This window comes from Bos taurus, chromosome 5, assembly GCF_002263795.3.
Source record: "Bos taurus isolate L1 Dominette 01449 registration number 42190680 breed Hereford chromosome 5, ARS-UCD2.0, whole genome shotgun sequence".
Taxonomy (NCBI): domain Eukaryota; kingdom Metazoa; phylum Chordata; class Mammalia; order Artiodactyla; family Bovidae; genus Bos; species Bos taurus.
Window position 1 is genome coordinate 63,770,344 of NC_037332.1, and position 26,514 is coordinate 63,796,857.

The window sequence follows — 26,514 nt, forward strand, 5'->3', positions numbered from 1 at the left end:
AAATATGCCTTATTCACATTTGCATCTCTTACCATGTGTTTTTGTATAATGTAATTTAATAATTATTTATTAAATAAGTCATTAAAGGAATGAGTTTTAAACTAACATTTGTTTGACTACCTAGAAAATTTTACTAATAATAAGAGGTATATATAATTGCATCACAAGTCTCATCATTGTTATTTTAGTTTTGTTTTATATTAACATTTGCCAATAGCATTAGCAAAAATAGCAAAATTTATTTTATAAATTTTGTGGTTTAGTACTGCCCCCTAAAGACAGTTTAGAAGTTAGCTGTGTACAATTCAATGTTACTCAATTTGCAAGGTCATCCTACAATTGAGGGAAGATTGTAATACAAGTCCTCTGACTCTAGATCCTATAATCTTTCTGCTGCTGCTGCTGCTAATTCGCTTCAGTCGTGTCGGACTGTGCGACCCCATATACGGCAGGCCATCAGGCCCCCCAGTCCCTGGGATTCTCCAGGCAAGAACACTGGAGTGGGTTGCCATTTCCTTCTCCAATGCATGAAAATGAAAAATGCATTGTGAAGTGAATGCAATGCAAAGTGAAGTCGCTCAGTCGTGTCCGACTCTTCACGACCCCATGGACTGCAGCCTACCAGGCTCCTCCGTCCATGGGATTTTCCAGGCAAGAGTACTAGAGTGGGGTGCCATCGCCTTCTCTAATCTTTCTAAGAACTACTAATTAGAAGGAAGTTTCTAATTTCTAGAGCTCTTTAAAGAGACAAAAGATATTCAAAATATTCAGAATATCCACAAAGGAATTTCTGTGTTATGTTATACTTTATCATTGATGGCCTTTAAATGTTAAGTCCAAAATTCAGTAAGTCTACAATGTTATGTGGCAACCTGGATGAGAGGTGAGCTTGGGGGAGAACAGATACACGTATATGTATGGCTGAGTCCCTGTGCTGTTCACCTGAAACTATTACAACATTATTAATCAGCTATACTCCAATACAAAATAAAAAGGTTAAAGGCTAAAAAAAATTTTTGTAAGTCTAAGCAATTAAAGTGTATACTGTTCAGGAAAAGGATCAAGGATCAGATATGATTTCCACACAGACTCTTTAATCCTCATTAGTCAATCCTTGAGTGCATGTCTTTAGAAACATGCTGGCAGTAGGAGAAGAGAAAATCCAAGGATGTCCAGTGTTAGTCCCACCAGGCTCCTCTGTCCATGGAATTCTCCAAGCAAGAACACTGGAGTGGGTGGCAGTTCCCTTCTCCAGGGGATCTTCCTGACCCAGGGATCAAACCCAGGTATTGAACTGCAGCACTGCAGGCAGATTCTTTATCGTCTGAGCCACCAAGAAAGTTCCAAGGACATCTACATCCTGTCCAAAAGTCCCTGGAAGAAAAGCAGAAACTGATGCTGCTCGACAGAGCCAGGATATAAGAGAACAACCTGTGAGTGGGGAAATGGGATGATGGAATGAGACAAAGCTACTTCTCATCCTATCAGAAATGCAAACACAAAATTAAAAAGTAGGAAAACAGTCTAAAAGAATTGTCAATGCAAAGGGACCTGGCAAATGGGCAGACTCCAGAGAAGAAGCAACCATCAGAAACGGAGGGCAAAACAAAGAGAGATCATTAGGGACAGGAGTCAGCAATCTGGTCTGCAAATCAGCAAAGTCTTTTTGTGTTTGTTTTTCAAAACTGAAAATGATTCATTAACTTTTAGTGAAACTTAAAGTAACACATGCTTATTGTAAAACAAATCATTCAAAATAAAAAGTTATAAAGGAGAAAGTGAAGCTTTTCTGATATTAATTATTATTACAAACATTCAGTGCATGTCCATCCAGATTTGAACTCATGTCCAGTGCTTTTTTCAGAATTGATAAATATGCAATTGTATGCCAAAGAGTACTCTTATTGGGTGGCTCAGACGGTTAAGAATCTGCCTGCAATTCAGGGGAGCTGGGTTCAATCCCTGGGTAAGGAAGATTCCCTGGAAAAGGGAATGGCAATCCACTCCAGTATTCTTGCCTAGAGAATCCCATAGACAGAGGAGCCTGACGAGCTACAGTCCCTGGGGTCACAAAGAGTTGGACACAACTGAATGACCAAGGGAACATTTCATGCAAAGATGGGCTCGATAAAGGACAGAAATGGTATAGACCTAACAGAGGCAGAAGATATCAAGAAGAGGTGGCAAGAATACACAGAAGAACTGTACAAAAAACATCTTCATGACCCAGATAATCACGATGGTGTGATCACTGACCTAGAGCCAGACATCCTGGAATGTGAAGTCAAGTGGGCCTTAGAAAGCATCACTACAAACAAAGCTAGTGGAGGTGATGGAATTCCAGTTGAGCTATTTCAAATCCTGAAAGATGATGCTGTGAACGTGCTGCAGTCAATATGCCAGCAAATTTGGGAAACTCAGCAGTGGCCACAGGACTGGTAAAGGTCAGTTTTCATTCCAATCCCAAAGAAAGGCAATGCCAAAGAATGCTCAAACTACCACACGATTGCACTCATCTCACATGCTAGTAAAGTAATGCTCAAAATTATTCAAGCCAGGCTTCAGCAATACGTGAATGGTGAACTTCCTGAAGTCCAAGCTAGTTTTAGAAAAGGCAGAGGAACCAGAGATCAAATTGCCAACATCCGCTGGACCATGGAAAAAGCAAGAGAGTTCCAGAAAAGCATCTATTTCTGCTTTATTAACTATGTCAAAGCCTTTGACTGTGTGGATCACAATAAACTTTAGGAAATTCTGAAAGAGATGGGAATACCAGACCACTTGACCTGCCTCTTGAGAAATCTGTATGCAGGACAGGAAGCAACAGTTAGAACTGGACATGGAACAACAGACTGGTTCCAAATCGGAAAAGGAGTACGTCAGGGCTGTATATTGTCATCCTGCTTATTTAACTTCTATGCAGAGTACATCATGAGAAACGCTGGACTGGAAGAAACACAAGCTGGAATCAAGATTGCCGGGAGAAATATCAATAACCTCAAATATGCAGATGACACCACCCTTATGGCAGAAAGTGAAGAGGAACTCAAAAGCCTCTTGATGAAAGTGAAAGAGGAGAGTGAAAAAGTTGGCTTAAAGCTCAACATTCAGTAAACGAAGATCATGGCATCTGGTCCCATCACTTCATGGGAAATAGATGGGGAAACAGTGGAAACAGTGGCTGACTTTATATTTCTGGGCTCCAAAATCACTACAGATGGTGACTGCAGCCATGAAATTAAAAGACGCTTACTCTTTGGAAGGAAAATTATGACCAACCTAGATAGCATATTCAAAAGCAGAGACATTACTTTGTCAACAAAGGTCCGTCTAGTCAAGGCTATGGTTTTTCCTGTGGTCATGTATGGATGTGAGAGTTGGACTGTTAAGAAGGCTGAGCGCCGAAAAATTGATGCTTTTGAACCATGGTGTTGGAGAAGACTCTTGAGAGTCCCTTGGACTGCAAGGAGATCCAACCAATCCATTCTGAAAGAGATCAGCCCTGGGATTTCTTTGGAAGGAATGATGCTAAAGCTGAAACTCCAGTACTTTGGCCACCTCATGCGAAGAGTTGACTCATTGGAAAAGACTCTGATGCTGGGAGGGATTGGGAGCAGGAGGAGAAGGGGACGACGGAGGATGAGATGGCTGGATGGCATCACTCACTTGATGGACGTGAATCTGAGTGAACTCTGGGAGTTGGTGATGGACAGGGAGGCCTGGCGTGCTGTGATTCATGGGGTCACAAAGAGTTGGACATGACTGAGCGACTGAACTGAACTGAACTGAACTGCAACAACAATATATATATTTCCAAAGTCTCTAAAGTATTCTCCACACGACAAGAGAAAAAAAATTTCTTATATGAGAAATTGAAAATGTTACCCTCTTCCTTTAAAACTTTTAATAGTTTTTCATTGTTCTTTGGATAAAATTCAAAATTCTTAACATGATTTCCGAGGCTGTGTATGATTTGCCATTACCTGCAATACCTAGTTTTGTCCAATTTTCGCCATTCTTCCTTCCATTTGCTCATAACATTTAAACACACTATGCTCTTTCTTCGGAGAAGGCAATGGCACCCTACTCCAGTACTCTTGCCTGGAAAATCCCATGGATGGAGGAGCCTGGTGGGCTGAAATTCATGGGGTCGCTAAGAGTCGGACACGACTGAGCGACTTCACTTTCATTTTTCACTCTCATGCATTGGAGAAGGAAATGGCAACCCACTCCAGTGTTCTTGCCTTGAGAATCCCAGGGACAGGGAAGCCTGGTGTGCTGTGGTCTATGGGGTCGCACAGAGTCGGACACGACTGAAGTGACTTAGCAGCAGCAGCAGCAACAGCAGCATGCTCTTTCTTTTGAATATACCAAACTTTCTCTTATATAGAAGTTTATCTAAGTACATACAGTTTTCTCTTACAGAGGCTATTAGTTGTCTCCACTATAACAAAACACCTAGCCCTCTTTTTCTACAGTAATAGAACCCTAATTTTCACTTGGGCACATATCTTCTTTGGGGCTTCCCAAATGGCACCAGTGGTAATGAACCCAACTGTCAATGCAGGGGACAGAAGAGATGTGGGTTGGATCCCTGGGTCAGGAAGATCCCCTGGAGGAGGGCATGGGAACCCACTCCAGTATTCTTGCCTGGAGAATCCCATGGACAGAGGAGCCTGGCAGGCTACATACAGTCCATAGGCTCACAGTCAGACAGGACTGAAGTGACTTAGCACACAAACATGTCTGCTTTGAATACAAACCATTTTTCCAATCTCTGTCACAGCTAAATGTGGCCATATTATTAAGGTATAAACCTGGGGTATAAGAAATGTTCTTAAAGAGGCATGTCCTTCCTTCTTCCCTTTCCTCTTTCTGCTGATTGGAGTGCTAATGAAATGATTAGAGCTAGAACAGTCATCCTGGACCATGAAGAATCCTTCGAACTAGAGGATATACATAGTAGAACACAAATAGAATAATTCTGGGTTCCGTGTACTGATGAGGACAGTCCATCCTTGGACAGTCCAGCCCTAAGTTATGTAAGTCGGGTGAAATAAACTTCTCCATTTTAAGCCACTGCTATTTGCATTTTCTGTTACTTGCTATTGTACTAAAACCTAATAAATAAATTCATGGAGCAATCTCTTCTCTTGTCTTCATCATGATTAATCTTTGTGCTCTAGGTATGAACTTAACTCACTCCCTCTGATAGTCCTTTTTGGTACCCCAAAATTAGTTTCCTTTCTTACATAATTTCACATCACCCTGATATTTTTATAGTAATTATCACAAATAAAATTTTAAAAGCTAATTAGATGACTTTGGTTCACTGACTCCTTTCTTGGGACTTCCCTGGTAGTCCAGTGGCTAAGACTCTGTACTCCCAATGCAGGGGGCCCAGGTTTGATCCCTGGTCAAGGAAGTAGATTCCACATGCTGCAATTAAGAGTTTTCATGCTGCAACTAAAGATCCCACATGCCACATGGAAGACTGAAGATCCCTCATGCTCTGACTAAGATTGGGCACAGCTAAATAAATAAGGAAATGGTTAAGAAATAACTCCTTTCCCTACTGGATTACAAACTGCATGGCTGCAGAGGTGTCTGTTGGTTTAGATACCACAAAACCAGAGCATGCTGCTGCTGCTGCTGCTAAGTCGCTTCAGTCGTGTCCGACTGTGCGACCCCATATACGGCAGGCCATCAGGCCCCCCAGTCCCTGGGATTCTCCAGGCAAGAACACTGGAGTGGGTTGCCATTTCCTTCTCCAATGCATGAAACTGAAAAATGAAAGTGAAGTTGCTTAGTCATGTCCAACTCTAGCAACCCCATGGCCTGCAGCCTACCAGGCTTCTCCATCCATGGGATTTTCCAGGCAAAAGTACTGGAGTGGGGTGCCATTGCCTTCTCCAAACCAGTGCATATGTGTTGATTAAATAAATAATGAGTGAGTGAATGAATGTCAGCTTGCCCTAAAAATTTTAATAATGTGAATATTCTCACTGATACTAGAAGGCACCAATTTAACTGTAACCTTGAATTTAGTGTCCTTATCTTCTGACTCCTCTATATCCACTTGCCCTCACTGTATTCATTCCATGTTCAAACTACCATAGAACTCAATCAACATCTGCTTGATTTCATTAAAGAATGCTTTTATACCAACCATTAGCAAGCAATTTAGAGTTTAACAAAAACTCTGTAGTTGAGGAGACTTAACTTTAAATTGCACAACTTAATCATTCCTCCTCCCCAACAAATATTTGTCTCCCTGTGATGATGGTTGGGTAGAAGGATGGTTTCATCTTCTTTGGTGTATGTTTCTTCCCATAGAATTTTTTTATCTGCTCTTCAAATTACTGTACCTTTTATAATGCAGAGAAATGCAATTCTAGTAAGATTTAAGGCAGGAGGAGAAGGGGACAACAGAGGATGAGACGGTTGGATGGCATCACCAACTCAATGGACATGGGTTTGGGTAGACTCCAGCAGTTGGTGATGGGACAGGGAGGCCTGGCATGCTGCGGTTCATGGGGTTGCAAAGAGTCACACACGACTGAGCGACTGAACTGAACTGAAACCTCTGCTTAAAATTTTCTGAGAATAACTCCAGTGCTATCTTATACTATCTTTTCACCACAGTCATTTGCCCCAAGTTAGTGAAATTCACAACAGATGCAACATTATGGCCTTCTGAAAATTGAAATCTCTCTCAGATTTATAGTTACCTATATATCCTAAACTGATTTATACCAGCAAGGAAAAGGAAGAAGAAATTCTTTAGGCCAATGAGTACACTGAGTCCACCTCCTAGCATCCACACATCAAAATAATATTACTGTACACAGTGATATTTTAAACCTGGGGATTCTCCAGTATTCACATTTATTAAAGGACAGAATTGCTATTAAAGGAACTATTTTAGTTGCAAGTAATATTGAAAACTAGATTAAGGAGAACTGTTCTCCTTTTAATAGTACATGAGACATTCATTGTAATTGCTCTAAAATGCTGTGTTCCAACACACTGTGTCCCCACCTGCTACCTCTTTACATAGCTGACATTCTTTGCATGGCCATCTAGGAAACTTCAAAGAATTCATTTGGTTTGCTATTCTACTTTAGTACTCAGTTCACTTCAGTTCAGTCGCTCAATCATGTCCAACTCTTTGAGACCCCATGGACTGCAGCATGCCAGGCTTCTCTGTCCATCACCAATTCCCAGAGCTTACTCAAACTCATGTCCATCAAGTCAGTGATGCCATCCAACCATCTCATTCTCTGTCGTCCCCTTCTCCTCCTGCCTTCAGTCTTTCCCATCATCAGGGGCTTTTCCAATGAGTCAGTTCTTTGCATCAGGTGGCCAAAGGATTGGAGTTTCAGCCTCAGTGTCAGTCCTTCTCATGAATATTCAGAACTGATCTCCTTTAGGATGGACTGGTTGGATCTCCTTGCAGTCCAAGGGACTCTCAAGAGTCTTCTCCAACACCACAGTTCAAAAGCTTCAATTCTTTGGCATTCAGCCTTCTTTATAGTCCAACTCTCACATCCATACATGACTACTGGAAAAACCATAGCTTTGACTAGATGGACTTTTGTTGGCCAAGTAATGTCTCTGCTTTTTAATATGCTGTCTAGGTTGGTCATAGCTTTTCTTCCAAGGAGCAAGTGTCTTTTAATTTCATGGCTGCAGTCACCATCTGCAGTGATCTTGGAGCCCAAAAAAATAAAGTCTCTCACTGTTTCCACTGTTTCCCTATCTATTTGCCATGAAGTGATGGGACTGGATGCCATGATCTTAGTTTTCTGAATGTTGAGTTTTAAGTCAAGTTTTTCACTTTCATCAAGAGACTCTTTAGTTCTTCATTTTCTGCCATAAGAGTACTAGCATCAATTTATATGTTCTTATTCTCTCTTAAAACTTTTGTTCATTTATCTGACTCTAGCCTAATAATATTGTTTATTATTATGAAATGAGAGACAAAGAAGTCTACATTGATATCAGGTTTATGCCCAAGAGGTCAAAGCTAATTTCAAAAAGATAAAGGTTACTTTTAGAAAGTTGACTCAAGCTTATTTTTTCTGTAGGATTTAGTATAAGAGGCAAAATATTCAACTTTTGGAAAATACACTATTCTTCATGACAGATCATTCCAGAGAAGGCAATGGCACCCCACTCCAGTACTCTTGCCTGGAAAATCCCATAGATGGAGGAGCCTGGTGGGCTGAAGTCCACGGGGTCGCTAAGAGTCAGGCACGACTGAGCGACTTCACTTTCACTTTTCACTTCCATGCATTGGAGAAGGAAATGGCAACCCACTCCAGTGTTCTTGCCTGGAGAATCCCAGGGACTGGGGAGCCTGATGGCCTGCCGTCTATGGGGTCGCACAGAGTCGGACACGACTGAAGCGACTTAGCAGCAGCAGCAGTATCAGCATACTAGTTTTCAAATAGTTTCTTACTGAGGTATTGTTTACATACATAATATGCACCCATTTTTAATATTCAGGTTGATAACTTTTGATAAAAGCATACACTTGTGTAACTATCACCACAAATGGTTACCCTGTGCTCACCCCTGGTCAGTACCCACTGACTCCTGGGCCCAGAAATCTTTTTTCTCTCACTCTATTAGACAGGTCCTTTGTAGAACTTCACAAAAATGAAATCACAAAGTATACACTTTAGGTCTGGCTTCTTTTGCTCAGCATAATATGTTTGAGATACACCTTTATTTTTCACATATCAGTAGTGTATTCTTTTCTAATGCAAAGTAGTATTTTACTGTATGGATACATCAAAACTTTTTTATATACTCTTCCTTTAATAGACATTTAGGTTGTTTCCAGTTTGGAGCCATTATGAATAAAGTTCCCATGAACATTCACATATAATTCTGTATGTGAACATAAACTTCTGTTTCTCTTAGGTAAACACCTAAAATAGCAGGTTACATGGTAAGTGTATTTTAAACTTTTTAGGAAATTATCAAAATGTTTTCCAAAGTGTTTGTACACTTTACATTCATATTAGAGTTCTAGTATCTTCCCATTCTTGGAAACACTTAATTTAGCCATTCCAGCAGACGTGTAGTGGTGCCACATAGCACTTTTAATTTCCACTTCTGTGACTGCCAACGTGTTAAGTATCTTCTCCTGTGCTAGGCCAGACACATGTGATTTGGTGTGAAATACCCTTTCAAATCATTTGTCTATTTTTAATTGGGTTAATTTGACTTCTTACTGTTGAATTATAAGCTTTTTTTTTTTTTTAATGAAGACTGTTCTTTTTAGAGTCATTTAAGGTTCACAGCAAAATTGAGAGGAAGGTACAGAGATTTCCCATCTTCCCAAGCCGCTAGACATGCAAAGCTCTCTTTATAAACATCCCCCACCACAGAGGTCCATTTGTTACACTTGATATTAATGAACCTACACTGATACACTATAACGATCCAAAGTCCATAGTTGATATTACAGTTTACTCCTGTACATTGTAAGGGTTTATACAAATTTATAATGACATGTGGACTTCCCTGGTAGCTCAGCTGGTAAAGAATCTGCCTGCAATGCAGGAGACCCTGGTTCAATTCCTGGGTTGGGAAGATCTGCTGGAGAAGTGATAGGCTATCCACTCCAGTATTCTTGGGCTTCCCTGGTGGCTCAGCTGGTAAAGAATCTGCCTGCAATGCAGGAGACTTGGGTTTGATCCCTGGGTTGGGAAGATCCCCTGGAGAAGGGAACAGCTACCCACTTCAGTATCTGGCCTGAAGAATTCCATGGATTGTAGAGTCCATAGTGTCACAAAGAGTTGGACACCATGGAGTGACTTTCACTTTCACTTTCATACTGACATGTATATATTATTATGATAACATACAGAATATTTTCACTGTCTTAAAGATCCTGTGTTCCACCTATTCACCCTCTGAACCCAACCACTGTTCTTTTTTACTGTCTCTATGGGTTTGCCCTTTCAAGAATGTCATAAAGAATCATATAGAACATAGCCTTTTCAAAATGGCTTCTTTTTATTGTAACATACATTTAAGTTTCCTCCACACCTTTTCCTGGCTTTTCATAGCTCATTTCAAAGCTCTGAATAATAGCTTTTTAAAAAATCTCTGATTAATATTCCATTGTCTGGATGTACCACACTTGATCCATTTACCAACTGAGAGACATTTTGGTTTCTTCCAAGTTTTGGCGATTATGAATAAAGCTGCTATAAACATCCTTGTGCAGATTTTTGTATAGACAAAAGTTTTCAACTACTTTAGATAAATATCAAGAAGCAAGATTGCTCTGGATCATCTGACAAGGGTAGGTTTAGTTCTGTAGTAACTGTCTTCTAAGTGCCAGTACCATTTTGTATCCCCATCAGCAATAAGTAAGTTTCCCTTGCTTCACATTTGAGCTCATCTTGTGTCAGCATTTGGTATTGCCAGGTTTCTGTATTTTGACCATTCTAGCAGTTGTGCAATACTACCTCACTCTGGCTTTAATGTGCATTTCCCCGATAACATATGATATGGGACATCTTTTCATATGCTTATTTGCCATCTGTATATCTTCTTAGATGAAGTGTCTGTAAAGGCCTTGGCCCATTTTTAAGTCAGTTGTTAGTTTTCAAACTGCTAAATTATAAGAGTTCTTTGTATATTATGGATAACAGTCCTTTAGCAGATATATGTTTAACAAATATTTTCTCCCAATCTTAGGCTTATCTCTTCTTTCTCTTGACTCTGTCTTTCACAGAGGAGAAATTTTATTAATGAAGTCTACTTACCAATTATTTCTTTCATGATTCATGTCCTTAGTATTGAATCTAAAAAGTCATCACCATACCTGAGGTTATGTAGATTTTCTCCTATGCTGCAATATAGGAGCTTTATAATTCTGCTTTTAAATTTAGGTCTACAATCTACTTTGAGTTAATTTTTGTGAAGACTGTAAGATCTGTGTTTAGATTCATTTCCCTGCATTTGTATGTCCAGAATTGTAAGAGTTTTTCTTTAAAAATATTCTATATTCTGGGCATACATTCTTTGTACTATTTAAGTAATATATTTTAAAAATTCGCCTACACCAAGTCACAAAGATAGTCTCCTATATTCTGTTTTCATATTGTTTGCTTTTACATTTTGGTCTTTGAACCACATTGAGTTAATTTTCATAGCAGTATGAGGCAAAGGTTGAGGTTCATTATTGCTTATATAATAGAAGTTGTTTCAGCCGCACTAGTAACAGATTATTCTTTCCCCACTGAAGTGCCCTGTAACTTAAAAAAAAAAATCAATTGACCATATATGTTCAGTTCAGTTCAGTCACTCAGTCGTGTCCGACTCTGCAACCCCATGGAATGCAGCACACCAGGCTCCCTGTCCATCACCAACTCCCAGAGCTTACTCAAACTCATGTCCAAGTCAGTGATGCCATCCAACCATCTCATCCTCTGTCATCCCCTTCTCCTCCTGCCTTCAATCTTTCCCAGCATCAGGGTCTTTCCCAATGAGTCAGTTCTTCGCATTAGGTGGCCAAAGGATTGGAGTTTCAACTTCAGCATCAGTCCTTCCAATGAATATTCAAAACTGATTTCCTTTAGGATGAACTGGTTGGATCTCCTTGCAGTCCAAGGGGCTCTCAAGAGTCTTCTCCAACACCACAGTTCAAAAGCACCAATTCTTCTGCACTCAGCTTTCTTTGTAGTCCAACTCTCATGTCCATACATGACTACTGGAAAAAGCATAGCTTTGACTAGATGGACTCTTGTTGGCAAAGTAATGTCTCTGGCTTTTTAATAAGCTGTCTAGGTTTGTTTTAGCTTTTCTTCCAAGGAGTAAGCATCCTTTAATCTCATGGCTGCAGTCACCATAGGCAGTGATTTTGGAGCCCCCCAAAATAGTCTCTCACTGTTTCTATTATTTCCCCATCTATTTGCCAAGAAGTGAAGGGACCAGATTCCATGATCTTAGTTTTCTGAATGTTGAGCTTTAAGCCAACTTTTTCACTCTGCTCTCTCATTTTCATAAAGAGGCTCTTTGGTTCTTCTTCACTTTCTGCCATAAGGGTGGTGTAATCTGAATCTCTGTCTGAGGTTATTGATATTTTTCCTGGCAATCTCGATTCCAGCTTGGGCTTCATCCAGCCTGACATTTCACATGATGTACTCTGCATATAAGTTAAATAAGCAAGGTGACAATATACAGCCTTGATGTACTCCTTTCCTGATTTGGAACTGGTCTGTTGTTCCATGTCCAGTTCTAACTGCTGCTTCTTGTCCTACATACAGATTTATCAGCAGGTAGGTCAGGTGGTCTGGTATTCCCATTTCTTTAAGAATTTTCCACAGTTTGTTGTGATCTACACAGTCAAAGGCTTTGGCATAGTCCACAAAGCAGAAGTAGATGTTTTTCTGGAACTCTCTTGCTTTTTGATGATCCAACTGATGTTGGCAATTTGATCTCTGGTTTCTCTGTCTTTTCTAAAACCAGCTTGAACACCTTGAAGTTTATGGTTCACAGACTATTGAAGCCTGGCTTGGAGAATTTTGAGCATTACTTTGCTATGTGTGAGATGAGTAAAATTGTGTGGCAGTTTGAACATTCTTTGGCATTGCCTTTCTTTGGGGTTGGAATGAAAACTGACCTTTTCCAGTCCTGAGGCCACAGCTGAGTTTCCAAATTTGCTGGCATTTGAGTGCAGCACTTTCACAGCATCATCTTTCAGGATTTGAAATAGCTCAACTGGAATTCCATCACCTCCATTAGCTTTGTTCATAGTGATGCTTCCTAAGGCCCACTTGATTTCACATTCCAGGATGTCTGTTGCTAGGTGAGTGGTCACACTATCGTTATTATCTGAGTCATGAAGATCTTTTTTGTATAGTTCTTCTGTGTATTCTTGCCACCTCTTCTTAATATCTTCTGCTTCTGTTAGATCCATTCCATTTCTGTCCTTCATTGAGCCCATCTTTGCATGAAATATTCCCATGGTATCTCTAATTTTCTTGAAGAGATCTCTAGTCTTTCCCATTCTATTTTTTCCCTCTATTTCTTTGCACTGATTGCTGAGGAAGGCTGTCTTATCTCTCCTTGCTATTCTTTGGAACTCTGCATTGAAATGGGTATACCTTTCCTTCTCTCCTTTGCTTTTCACTTCTCTTCTTTTCTCAACTATTTTTAAGGCCTCCTCAGACAGCCATTTTGCCTTTTTGCATTTCTTTTTCTTGGGGATGGTCTTGAACACTGGCTCCTGTACAATGTCACGAACCTCTATCCACAGTTCTTCAGGCACTCTGTCTATCAGATCTAATCCCTTGAATCTAGTTCTCACTTCCACTGTATAATTGTAAGGGATTTGATTTAGATCATACCTGAATGGTCTTGTGGTTTTCCCTGCTTTCTTCAATTTCAGTCTGAATTTGGCAATAAGGAGTTCATGATCAACCACAGTCAGCTCTTGGTCTTGTTTTTGCCGACTGTATAGAGTTTCTCCATCTTTGGCTGCAAAGAATATAATCAATCTGATTTCAGTATTGACCATCTGGTGATGTCCATGTGTAGAGTGTTCTCTTGTGTTGTTGGAAGAGGGTGTGACAAGTGCGTTCTCTTGGCAAAACTGTTAGCCTTTTCCCTGCTTCATTTTGTACTCCAAGGCCAAATGTGCGTGTTACTACAGTTGTTTCTTGACTTCCTACTTTTGCATTCTAGTCCCATATTGTAATGAAAAGGACATCTTTTTTTTGGTGTTAGTTCTAGAAGGTCTTGTAGGTCTTCATAGAACTGTTCAACTTCAGCTTTAAGGATTACTGGTCAGGCATAGACTTGGATTACCGTGTGATTGAATGGTTTGCCTTGGAAACAAACAGAGATCTTTCTGTCATTTGAGATTTCATCGAGGTACTGCATTTCAGACTCTTGTTGACTATGATGGCTACTCCATTTCTTATAAGGGATTCTTGTCTAAAGTAGTAGATACAATAGTCCTCTGAGTGAAATTCACCCATTCCAGTCCTTTTTAGTTCATTGATTCCTAAAATGTTGATATTCACTCTTGCCGTCTCCTGTTTGACCACTTCCAATTTACCTTGATTCATGGACCTAACATTCCAGGTTCCTATGCAATATTGTTCTTTACAGCATTGGACTTTACTTCTATCACCAGTCAAATCCACAACTGGGTGTTGTTTTTGCTTTGGCTCTGTCTCTTCATTCTTTCTGGAATTATTTCTCCACTGATCTCCAGTAGCATATTGGGCACTTACCAACCTGGGGAGTTCATCTTTCAGTGTCCTATCTTTTTTGCTTTTTCATACAGTTCATGGGATTCTCAAGGCAAGCATACTGAAGTGGTTTGCCACTCCCTCTCCAGTGGACCACATTTTGTCAGAACTCTCCACCATGACCCATCCATCTTGGGTGGCCCTATACAGCATGGCTCATAGTTTCACTGAGTTAGACAAGGCTGTGGTCCATGTGATCAGTTTGATTAGTTGTCTGTGATTGTGGTTTTCATTCATTTGATTAGTTGTCTGTGCTTGTGGTTGGCCCTCTGGTGGGTAAGGATAAGAAGCTTATGGAAGCTTGCTGATGGGAGAGACTGAGGGGGAAATTGGGTCTTGTTCTGATGGGTGGGGCCATGCTCAGTAAATCTTTAATCCAATTTTCTGTGGTGGGCAGGGCTGTGTTCCCTCCTTGTTTTTTGAACTGAGGCCAAACTATGGTCCAGGTAATGAAGATAATGGCAACCTTCTTCAAAAAGTCCCATGCATGCACTGCTGCACGGAGTACCCCTGACCTGCAGCAGGCCACTACTGACCCATGCCTCTGCCAGAGACCCCTGGATACTCACAGACAAGTCTGGGTCAATCTTTTTGGGGGTCATGGCTCCTTTCTCCTGGGTCCTGGTGAGCACAAGGTTTTGTTTGTGCCATCCAAGAGTCTGTTTCCGCAGCCCCGTGTAAGTTCTGGCAGCTCTATGGTGGGGTTAATGGCCACCTCCTCCAAGAGGGCTTATGCCATACCCAGGTCTGCTGCACCCAGAGCCCCTGTCCCTGCTGCAGGCCACTGCTGATCCGTACCTCCACAGGAGACACTCAAACACTTTCTGGCTCAGTCTCTGTGGGGTCTTTGGGTCCTGGTGCACACAAGGTTTGTTTGAGCCCTCTGAGTGTCTCTGGTGGGTATGGAGTTTGATTCTAAATGTGATTTCATCCCTCCTACCATCTTGCTGGAGCTTCCCCTTTGCTCTTGGACGTGGAATACCTTTTTTTGGTGGGATCAAACATTCTCCTGTCCATGGTTGTTCAGCAGCAAGTTGTAATGTTGGAGTTCTCTCAGGAGAAGATGAGTGCACATCTTTATACTATGCCATCTTCCTTCGCCACACTCATAAAGCTGTTGTTTGCAGGAGCCCGCAATCCTTCATTCCTCAGTAACCTTACATTCTCGGCTGTGCTCCCCTGTGTGACTAGAGCTGGGCACCAGGCTCCTGGGATGGCAGGGAGAAGTAGTCGGTGGGAAGAAGGACTTGAGGTCCAAGAGGGATGGGGGTGGGCCACTGGGGCAGCTGGAGGGCCGAGCAAGGATGGGGTGGGCCCGACCATATATGTGATGGTGTATTAATATTTCCACCCTCTCTCTATTCTGTTCCATTGATCTTTCACTCTCTCCTCATTCCACTGCCTTGTTGATTTGACTACTGTAGCTTTATAGTAAGTCTGCAATCAGAGAATCCTTCCAATTTGTTGTTTTTCAAAAAATTTTTGGCTATTCTAGGCCCTGACTTTGCATACACATTTTAGAACACATCAGTGTCTGAAAAAACAGCCTACTTGGATTTTGTTTGGAATTTCATTGAGTTTATAGTAGAATTTTGGAGGAACAGATATCATAATAATATTTATTCTTACAATTTATGAACATGTTATATCTCTCCCTACATTAGGTCTTTTTTATTTTTCATCTACAATGCTTTTGCAGTCCTCATTCAGTACACCAGTTTTCACATATCTTGTTAAATTTGTAGGGATAAACATGCATTTCAAGTTTTTGGAAAATATTTTCAATGGTATCATTAGATTAATTATAATTTTCAATTGTTCTTCATGTAAAAGCAAACAATTAATGATCTTGCACCCAGTTAAACATATATTTTAGTGCCTTTTTGTGAATTTATTAGAATTTTCTCTGTTAAAGATCATATCATCCATGAATAAAACAGAGTTTTACTTCTTTCTTTGAAATTTGTATGCTTTTATTTCTCACCCTTATTGTACTGCACTGCCCGATACGTCCAGTACAGAAATGAATAAAAATGGCAAGAGTAAACATCTTTGTCTTGTTTCTAATCTTAAGTCAAAAACATTCAGTCCTTCAGCATTATGAAGTATCATAACTGTGGCATCTTTGTAGACAGACCTTTTATAGGTTGAGGAATTTCCTTCTATTCTCAGTTTACTGAAACTTTGTATCATGGGTAGATGCTTTTACTACAACTATTTACATGGTCATACATTTTTCTCCTTTATTCTATTAATGTGGTGAATTATATTGACTTTAGGATGTTAAAAAGAAAAACATTGCCTTTCTAACATATACCCAATTTGATCACGATGGATAATATTTTTAATAAAATGCTGTGCTTGGTTTGTTACTATTTGATCAAAAAATTTTTGACACCATACTCATGAGTAGTATTGATGTATAATTTTTCTTTTGTGTAATGACTTTGGTATCACAGTAATCTTGACTAAATATAACAACTTGGGAACAACCCTCATTCTTTGTTTTCCAAAAGGGTTCTTACTAGTGAACCATCTGGGCCTAAACTTCTCTGTGGGAGAAATGTTAATTAATATAAAACTTAATTATATGTGTGTGTGCTAAGTCATTTCAGTCGTGTCCAACTCTGTGCGACCTCATGGTCTATAGCTTACCAGGCTCCTCTGTCGAGGCATGAATACTGGAGTGGGTTGCCATTTCCTTCTCCAGGGGATCTTCCCAAACCAGGGATCGAACCTGGGTCTCTTACGTTGCCTGCACTGGCAGGCGGGTTCCTTACCACTAGCGCCACCTTTAATTTAATTTATTAAAATCACATCCCCTACATCAAACAAATGCATTAAAATTTTAAAGTATTGGGTTGAACAAGAAGTTTGTTGGAGTTTTCCTGTAAGATTATGGAATAAGCTGAACAAATGTTTTGGTCAACCGAATACCTATTGACCAACAACTACTACCTACAAGACTAAGCATGAGGGTGAAGAAAAACAAAGATAAATATGTCATAAACTCTAAACTGAAACTGTAAAAAGATATGTAGATAAGTAATCAAACAATAAAACTAAGCCAAAATTATGAGCATTAAAGAGATACAGAAAAAAGGTATTAGGAGGTATAGAAAAGGAGCAATTATTTCCAATTGTGGAGAGAGGAGGAGAGAACTCAGAGAAGTTCTTGCATTTCAGCAACAGCAGCTAATGAGATAAAGATTTTGTTGAGAGGGTAAGAGGGGGATAATAATGAGGCAGAAGAATTACATGATCACGGCAGTGTGAATGCACTGATCATGTTTAGCAACTCAGATATGAGGAAAAGCATAGCGAGGAGATGAGACAGAAATAATAAATTAGTGCTCAATTATGGGAAATGGGTAATTTAAAACAGGTTCAACACTTACCAAGGCACAAATATTTTTCTATTAATTCTATATGATCATAAACAAGGAAAGGGTTCAGAGACTATTTCTCTTCTCTGAATTCCCATAGTGCAGATGATCTTGACAACTCTATTGTTTTGAACTATTTGCTAGATGTTACATTAAGAATATCTTACCTTTATGATTGTAGAGACAATATTTTATATTTTGATGTAACCAGACTAGCACTGTTCTGGGCACATTATATGCATATACTTTTGACTTGACAACTCTGGTCCTTTCCCTTTCTCTATTGCCTCTTTTAACAATAATAAAATAGAAATCCTCTCATTGCATTTCTCATTCCTCATTGCAGGAAGTATGTAAATATACATGTCTTCATGTATGTGTGGTGGTGGGGGTGGGGTGGGGGGGAGGCTGAAAAACTGAAAATTAAAAGTATGTTTGATTAGGAAAATACATGAAAAAGTATTTTCAATATAGTTCTACCATCAAAAATTAAGATAAAATTATTACTCTTAAATGACAAATTTTACCATATTCGATATAAATAGTATATATCACTTGCTAGTCCTCATCTCTATATTTCAATTCTTTCTATTATACTGTATTTTCACCCATTTTCAGGGGAATTAGTTGTTCAATCGGTCTTCCCAGGTGGCTTAGTGGTAAAGAATCCACCTGCCAATGTCTAAGGCCCAGATTTGATACCTGGATCCAGAATATCACCTGGAGGAGAAAATGGCAATCCACTGTAATACTCTTGTCTGGAAAATCCCAAGGACAGAGGAGCCTAGCAGGTTACAGACAACGGGGTTGCAAAGAGTTGGACACAACTGAAGCAACCTAGGATGCACACAGTTGTTCAATTATATGAAAGCAACATTTTAGAAAAGCAAAGAATGTGATTGAAATGTGTATCAATTAGACCATCATAAAGTAACAAAACTTATAACTGCAGCATTTTCCATTGACAAGTAAATGAAGACAAATTAGACATTAAATCTGTTGGATCAGCAGAAAACTGATTAACTCTAGGTCACAATGACACTAAATCAAAGTAGAACAAATAGGAATAGGAACTGGGGGTTTTACACATTCTGTAAACATAATCAAGGGTAGGTTAAGGACATAGCACTGTTACAGAAATGGGACAGATGGTTTAGACTAATGATTTGATACTTTTGGGTGACTTCCATGATTCATATTATTGGTTGGAGCAAACTACACAATTGCTTCACAATTACTTTAAAAATGAGTAAGTACATTTTACCAAAAATCTGCAAAACATAATTTCTTAACTTTATCATATAAAAAGAGAATGTAAATAAAAGACTAATATAATCAGCTTTGGTCCATAAAAAACATAATGCAATAGAAAATAAGACTAGAATATTAAATACTGTTTTGAACCTACAATAGACATTAGACATGTTGTGAGTGCATGTTATGTCACTTCAGTAATGTTCTACTCTTCGAAACTCTGTGGACCGTAGCCTGCCAAGCTCCTCTGTCCATGGGATTCTCCAAGCAAGAATACAAGAATGGGTTGCTATGTCCTCCTCCAGGGGATCTTCCCAACCCCGGGACTGAACTGGTTTCTCTTATGTCTCCTACACTGGCAGGTGGGTTCTTTTACCACTATCAATAGCTGGGAAGCCATGTTAGTGTTTGCAAATTTAATTGCAGGATCAAAACATTTTCTTAGCAAAAGCAGAATCCAAGGGGAAAAAAATCTGGTAAATGTGGAGAACATAACAAAGTAAGACAAAGGAACAACTGATACAGAATCTTTTAAATGCATCCAATCAGGAAGTTTTTTAAATGCTTGTTATTTACAAGTGCTTTCATTAACAGTTACTAAATATCTCTTAACATAATGAAATAAAATCAGAATATTTCTGATAAGATGTGTGTGCTGCTGCTGCTGCTGCTAAGTCACTTCAGTCGTGTCTGACTTTGTGCGACCCCATAGACGGCAGCCCACCAGCCTCCTCCGTCCCTGGGATTCTCAAGGCAAGAACACTGGAGTGGGTTGCCATTTCCTTCTCCAATGCGTGAAAGTGAAAAATGAAAGGGAAGTCGCTCAATCATGTCCGACTCTCAGCAACCCCATGGACTACAGCCTACCAGGCTCCTCCGTCCATGGGATTTTCCAGGCAAGAGTACTGGAGTGAGGTGCCACTGCCTTCTCTGGATGTCTGTGCTGCTAACTGCTATAAATTGATGCTACTCTTCCATGGCATTTTGGATTTTAATAAAACACTTTCACCTACATTGCTTTCATTTATGTAACTTTAGAATTTATATAACTTTAGAACTAAATGTGTCAATTTCATTTAGTTCAGTTCAGCCGCTCAGTCCTGTCCGACTCTTTGCGACCCCATGGACTGCAGCATGCCAGGCTTCCCTGTCCACCACCAACTCCCGGAGTTTACTCAAACTCATGTTCATTGAGTCAGTGATGCCATCCAACCATCTCATTCTCTGTCGTCCCCTTCTCCTCCCACCTTCAATCTTTCCCAGAATCAGGGTCTTTTCCAATGAGTCAGTTCTTTGCATCAGGTGGCCAAAGTATTGAAGTTTCAGCTTCAGCATCAGTCCTTCCAATGAATATTCAGGACTGATTTCCTTTGGGATGGACTGGTTGGATCTCCTTGCTGTCCAACGACAGCAATTTGCATTAAGGAATATCAAAGTTGAAATTTAAATCACAAAAGAAGTTCAGATCAGATCAGATCAGTCGCTCAGTCGTGCCCGACTCTTTGCGACTCCATGAATCGCAGCACGCCAGGCCTCCCTGTCCATCACCAACTCCCAGAGTTCACTCAGACTCACTTCCATCGAGTCAGTGATGCCATCCAGCCATCTCATCCTCTGTCGTCTCCTTCTCCTCCTGCCCCCAATCCTTCCCAGCATCAGAGTCTTTTCCAATGAGTCAACTCTTCACATGAGACGGCCAAAGTACTGGAGTTTCAGCTATAGCATCATTCCTTCCAAAGAAATCCCAGGGCTGATCTCCTTCAGAATGGACTGGTTGGACCTCCTTGCAGTCCAAGGGGCTCTCAAGAGTCTTCTCCAACACCATGGTTCAAAAGCATCAATTCTTCAGTGCTCAGTCTTCTTCACAGTCCAACTCTCACATCCATACATGACCACTGGAAAAACCATAGCTTTGACTAGACGAACCTTTGTTGGCAAAGTAATGTCTCTGCTTTTGAATATGCTATCTAGGTTGGTCATAACTTTCCTTCCAAGGAGTAAGCGTCTTTTAATTTCATGGCTGCAGTCACCATCTGTAGTGATTTTGGAGCCCAGAAAAATAAAGTCTGACACTGTTTCCACTGTGTCCCCATCTATTTCCCATGAAGTGATGGGACCAGATGCCATGATCTTAGTTTTCTGAATGTTGAGCTTTAAGCCAATTTTTTCACTGTCCACTTTCACTTTCATCAAGAGGCTTTTTAGTTCCTCTTCACTTTCTGCCATAAGGGTGGTGTCTTTTTAAACAATTGAACTGCAACAAACATATGTCTAAACAATTCCTTACTAATCAGAGCACATCATTTATAGAATCTTATTGGGTTTTTCAAACATTAACAAAATAAATTTCAAAGCATCCTCAGGATAGATATGATTTCTATTCCACTCAGTTTATACACAAGGACAGATCACACTAATATACACGGTGAAGTATGTATGTGAAGTTGATGGACATAAACAAAACTGGGATTGAGATCATATTTTGATCAAATCATGACTCATGAGATAAAAATTAGCAGCAAAAAAAAAAAAAAGATATTCAAAACTATTTAAAAATACTCTGGCTCATTAAAAAAAAAAAAGATTTGAAGTTTCTTTTAGAATACATACAACATCATAATAGAAATTACATCTCCTCAGAAGTTGTTTTTGTTATTGGTCTTGTGTATCTGTTTTACTGTGTGTGTGTGTGTTTATGTGTCTCTTTATGTTAAATATACCCAGTAAGTTTATGTTAAATTGTTTATTAGATTTTTATAGGTTGTGACTTGTCCTGATAGAAAATTTTCAGGTCTGTTGTCTTGGTTTATAATTGACTCATGCTCAGGAGAAGGCAATGGCACCCCACTCCAGCACTCTTGCCTGGAAAATCCCATGGACGGAGGAGCCTGGTGGGCCACAGTCCATTGGGTCGCTAAGAGTTGGACACAACTGAGCGACTTCACTTTGACTTTTCACTTTCATGCATTGGAGAAGGAAATGGCAACCCACTCCAGTGTTCTTGCCTGAAGAATCCCAGGGACGGGGGAGCCTGGTGGGCTGCCATCTATGGGGTCACACAGAGTTGGACATGACTGAAGCAACTTAGCAGGGTAAGTTTAGACTTAGGTTATTTTCTAATCTTAACCACATTTTATCAATTTTGCCTATCACAGTAAGCATGACTGTTTGCATACTACATAGAAGAAAGGGTCTGGATGAAAGCTTCAGAAGCAGGTCTTTGAGGTTACTCCTCTACCTCAACGTGCAACTTTGACCCAGTTGATTTAGTCAAATTAAAATAAATAATACTGTCTAAAATATAGGGCTTCCCAGGTGGCTCAGGGGTAAGATGCCATTTGCCAAGTAGGAGACACAGGTTTGATCCCTGGGTCAGGAAGATCCCCTGAAGAAAGAAAGGCAACCCACTCCAGTATTCTTGCCTGGAGAATGCCACAGACAGAGGCGCTTGGTGGGTTACAGTCCATGGGATAGCAAAAGAGTTGGACACAACTTGGTGACTAAATAACAACAATCTAAAATATACCCTTTCTCATGGTTAACAGGGGTAAAGGGAGAGATCTATATCTAGGTTAGATTTATATTCCTAGATTAGTATGTCACACAGAGTGGATATTTGAATGCTTTAGTTAATATACTTCTTTTATGTGCTCAAGAGCACCAAAAAATGCTTTTTTTATTGAAATATTTCACTAATTTATGTTAGCAAAGGAAATAAAAGTAAATCATACTTTCTCCAAAAATAAAATGACCTTTAATAACCAGTTTAATAATGCTGAATGTTTTTTAAAACTTCTTTCTTGAGAAACTTTTTTAATAATGAAAAAAGAACCTTCCAAATGCACCAGGACAAGTTCAAAAACAGCAATATCCTTGAACCTGAGCAACATTTTTACCATCTGTCAGCATTTAACCAACTCTTCCAGATCCAAGATCAAGTACCTGAATTGAAATGCCTGAGCCATAGCCTGCCTAGCCAAAGCATTTAACTCATACAATGGAAACACTGAGAGACTTTATTTTTCTGGGCTCCAAAATAACTGCAGATAGTGACTGCAGCCATGAAATCAAAAGACGCTTACTCCTTGGAAGAAAAGCTATGATCAACCTGGACAGCATATTAAAAAGCAGGGACATTGCTTTGCCAACAAACGTCCATCTAGTCAAAGGTATGGCTTTTCCAGTAGTCATGTATGGATGTGAGAGTTGGACTATAAGAAGGCTGAGCACCGAAGAATTGATGCTTTTGAACTGTGGTGTTGGAGAAGACTCTTGAGAGTCCCTTGGACTGCAAGGAGATCCAACCAGTCAATCCTAAAGGAGATCAGTCCTAAATATTCATTGGAAGGACTGATGCTGAAGCTGAAATTCCAATACTTTGGCCACCTGATGCGAAGAACTGACTCATTGGAAAAGACCCTGATGCTGGGAAAGACTGAAGGTGGGAGGAGAAGGGGACGACAGAGAATGAGATGATTGGATGGCATCACTGACTCAATGGACATAAGTTTGAGTAAGCTCCAAGAGTTGGTGATGGACAGGGAAGCCTGGCGTGCTGCAGTCCATGGGGTCGCAAAGAGTCAGACATGACTGAGCAACTGAACTGACTGAGTTGATCATCTGTCTGGGATACTAACGTGGGAGGAACCCAGGACGATCAAAGGTGTAAGTAATTTCTGATTTACTGGATGCTACTGTTGATTCATCCCCCAGTGTTCCATCTTGATCATCCTAATGGTAAACTAAATTCATCTGTAGGGAAAAAAAGTATTTCTGCTTCTCAGCTATGGATTTCCATTGTCTTAAAACTCCTTTCAAGTACACACAGCTCTGATCAAACAGATCTTACCCCATTCCATTCAATCTTTCCCTTACAGAACCTCAGAGTGCCATCCTATCAGTCTCTTCCTAGGGAAGCCAGCATTTAATAACTGCTCTTTGAAGTTCAGCCACCTTTTTATACCTAGGACAATTGTGTAGGGGCACCTCAGCTTCATATCTCCCTGTAGTGCTGGCTGGTGCTGGCCAGGCAGAGGCACCATCCAATGGGCTGCAACTACACATTCTCCAATGAGGCCTGAATCACAACCTTGTGGAGATGAGCACTCTTAAGTTTGTCCTCCTTTGGGTACTCTTCCTCAGCATAAAATATGCTTATATAATGTTTCACATCTTTATAATTACTCTCTTAACATAGTTTATTAACTTTTTGTGTTAAATTTTGCTTGGATGAATTACTGTGTGTCATCTGTCTCCTAACATAACCCATTTCGTAAGGATAGCTCCAAGTGTGCACCATGATTGAAAGCAGAAAGCAATGAAGAGTGCTTAATCCTGGAGAGTTTAATCAGCTACTGAAAATCAGATTGAAGAACTGGAGATTTTCACACCAAGAGATATATTATTTAAGGTATTTACAAATACAGCCCTTGGCTGGTGTCTGAAGACTTGAATTTTTTTAACTTTAATTTTTATTTAGAGGATAATTACTTGACAATACTGTGATGGTGTCTGTCATACATCAACATGAATCAGCCATAGGTATACATATGTGCCCTCCCTCTTGAACCTTCCTCCCACCTCCCTTCCCATCCCAGCCCTCTAGATTCCCTGAGTAAATTCCCACTGGCTATCTATTTTACTTATGGTAATGTATATGTTTCAACACTACTCTCTCAAAGCATCCCGCCTTCTCCCTTCCCCATTGTGTCCAAAAGTCTTCTTTATGTCTGCATCTCTTCTTTGCTGCCCTGCAAATAGGATCATCAGTACTCTTTCTAGATTCCATATATATGCATTAGTATACAATATTTGTCTTTCTCTTTCTGACTTATTTCACTGTGTATATTAGGCTCTAGTTTCTGAGGAAACCATCACTCTGACAGGAGTGACCCACCATGCCTAAACCGTTTGTGAAAACAACGAATTGTGTTGACCATCTGATTAGCTTCTGGGAGTCTGGAATTTTGATACATGCTAGGTAGAAGGTGTCCACATGACTAGCCCCCAGCAGAAATCTGGTATCTGAATCTATAATGAGCTTCCCTGGTTGGCAACATTTCACAGTGTTGTCACAATTCACTGTTAGGAAAAGTAAGTACATTCTGTCTGACACCAACTGGAAGAGGACCCTTAGAAGTATGTGCCTGCTTTCCTCCAGACTCCATCTTTACCCTTGCCTGATTTTCCTTTGTATCTTTTCACTGTAATAAATCATAACTGGGCATAAAACTATTTCCTGAACCCTGTCAGTTCTCCTAGTGAATTATCAAAACTGGAGGTGGTCTTGGGGAATTTTCAACACAGAAACACAGGCAGGGAATGATAAGAAAAGAAAAGGCAAAGATTGAAGCAAGGACACAAATAAAACTTGTCAAAATAAAAGAAGAATGTATTATAAAATTTAAATTATTTTTGGAAATCTCTAAGAGCCAAACTCATGTTACATACACAGAGTCAAGAATACACAGAAGAACTGTACAAAAAAGATCTTCACGACGCAGATAATCACGATGGTGTGATCACTCACCTAGAGCCAGACATCCTAGAATGTGAAGTCAAGTGGGCCTTAGGAAGCATCACTACAAACAAAGCTAGAGGAGGTGATGGAATTCCAGTTGAGCTATTTCAAATCCTGAAAGATGGCGCTGTGAAATGCTGTACTCAGTATGCCAGCAAATATGGAAAACTCAGCAGTGGCCACAGGACTGGAAAAGGTCAGTTTTCATTCCAATACCAAAGAAAGGCAACGCCAAAGAAAGCTCAAACTACCACACAATTGCACTCATCTCACAGGCTGGTAAAGTAATGCTTAAAATTCTCCAAGCCAGGCTTCAGCAATACGTGAACCATGAACTTTCAGATGTTCAAACTGGTTTTATAAAAGGCAGAGGAACCAGAGATCAAATTGTCAACATCCCATGGATCATCGAGAAAGCAAGAGAGTTCCAGGAAAACATCTATTTCTGCTTTATTGACTATGCCAAAGCCTTTGACTGTGTGGATCACAATAAACTGTGGAAACTTCTGAAAGAGATGGGAATACCAGACCACCTGACCTGCCTCTTGAGAAACCTTTATGCAGGTCAGGAAGCAACAGTTAGAACTGGACATGAACAACAGACTGGTTCCAAATAGGAAAAGGAGTACATCAAGGCTGTATATTGTTACCCTGCTTATTTAACATCTATGCAGAGTACATCATGAGAAATGCTCGGCTGGAGGAAGCACAAGCTGGAATCAAGATTGCCAGGAGAATATCAATAACCTCAGATATGCAGATGATACCACCCTTATGGCAGAAAGTGAAGAGGAACTAAAAAGCCTCTTGATGAAACTGAAAGAGGAGAGTGAAAAAGTTGGCTTAAAGCTCAACATTCAGAAAAAGATCATGGCATCCGGTCCCATCACTTCATGGGAAATAGATGGGGAAACAGTGGAAACAGTGGCTGACTTTATATTTCTGGGCTCTAAAATCACTGCAGATGGTCATTGCAGCCATGAAATCAAAAGACGCTTACTCCTTGGAAGGAAAGTTATGACCAACCTAGACAGCACATTAAAAAGCAGGGACATTACTTTGCCAACAA

General features: G+C 40.0%; 1 protein-coding gene and 1 non-coding gene across 5 annotated transcripts in view; one reads left to right on the forward strand and one right to left on the reverse strand.

The window, feature by feature from the left end:
• The window catches only part of ANKS1B (ankyrin repeat and sterile alpha motif domain containing 1B), a 1,158,555-nt gene that overhangs the window by 881,831 nt on the left and 250,210 nt on the right, over positions 1 to 26,514 (reverse strand). The window lies entirely within an intron of this gene.
• TRNAG-CCC (transfer RNA glycine (anticodon CCC)) lies at positions 5,353 to 5,425 on the forward strand. The gene has a single exon. It is a non-coding gene; the product is annotated as a tRNA-Gly (tRNA).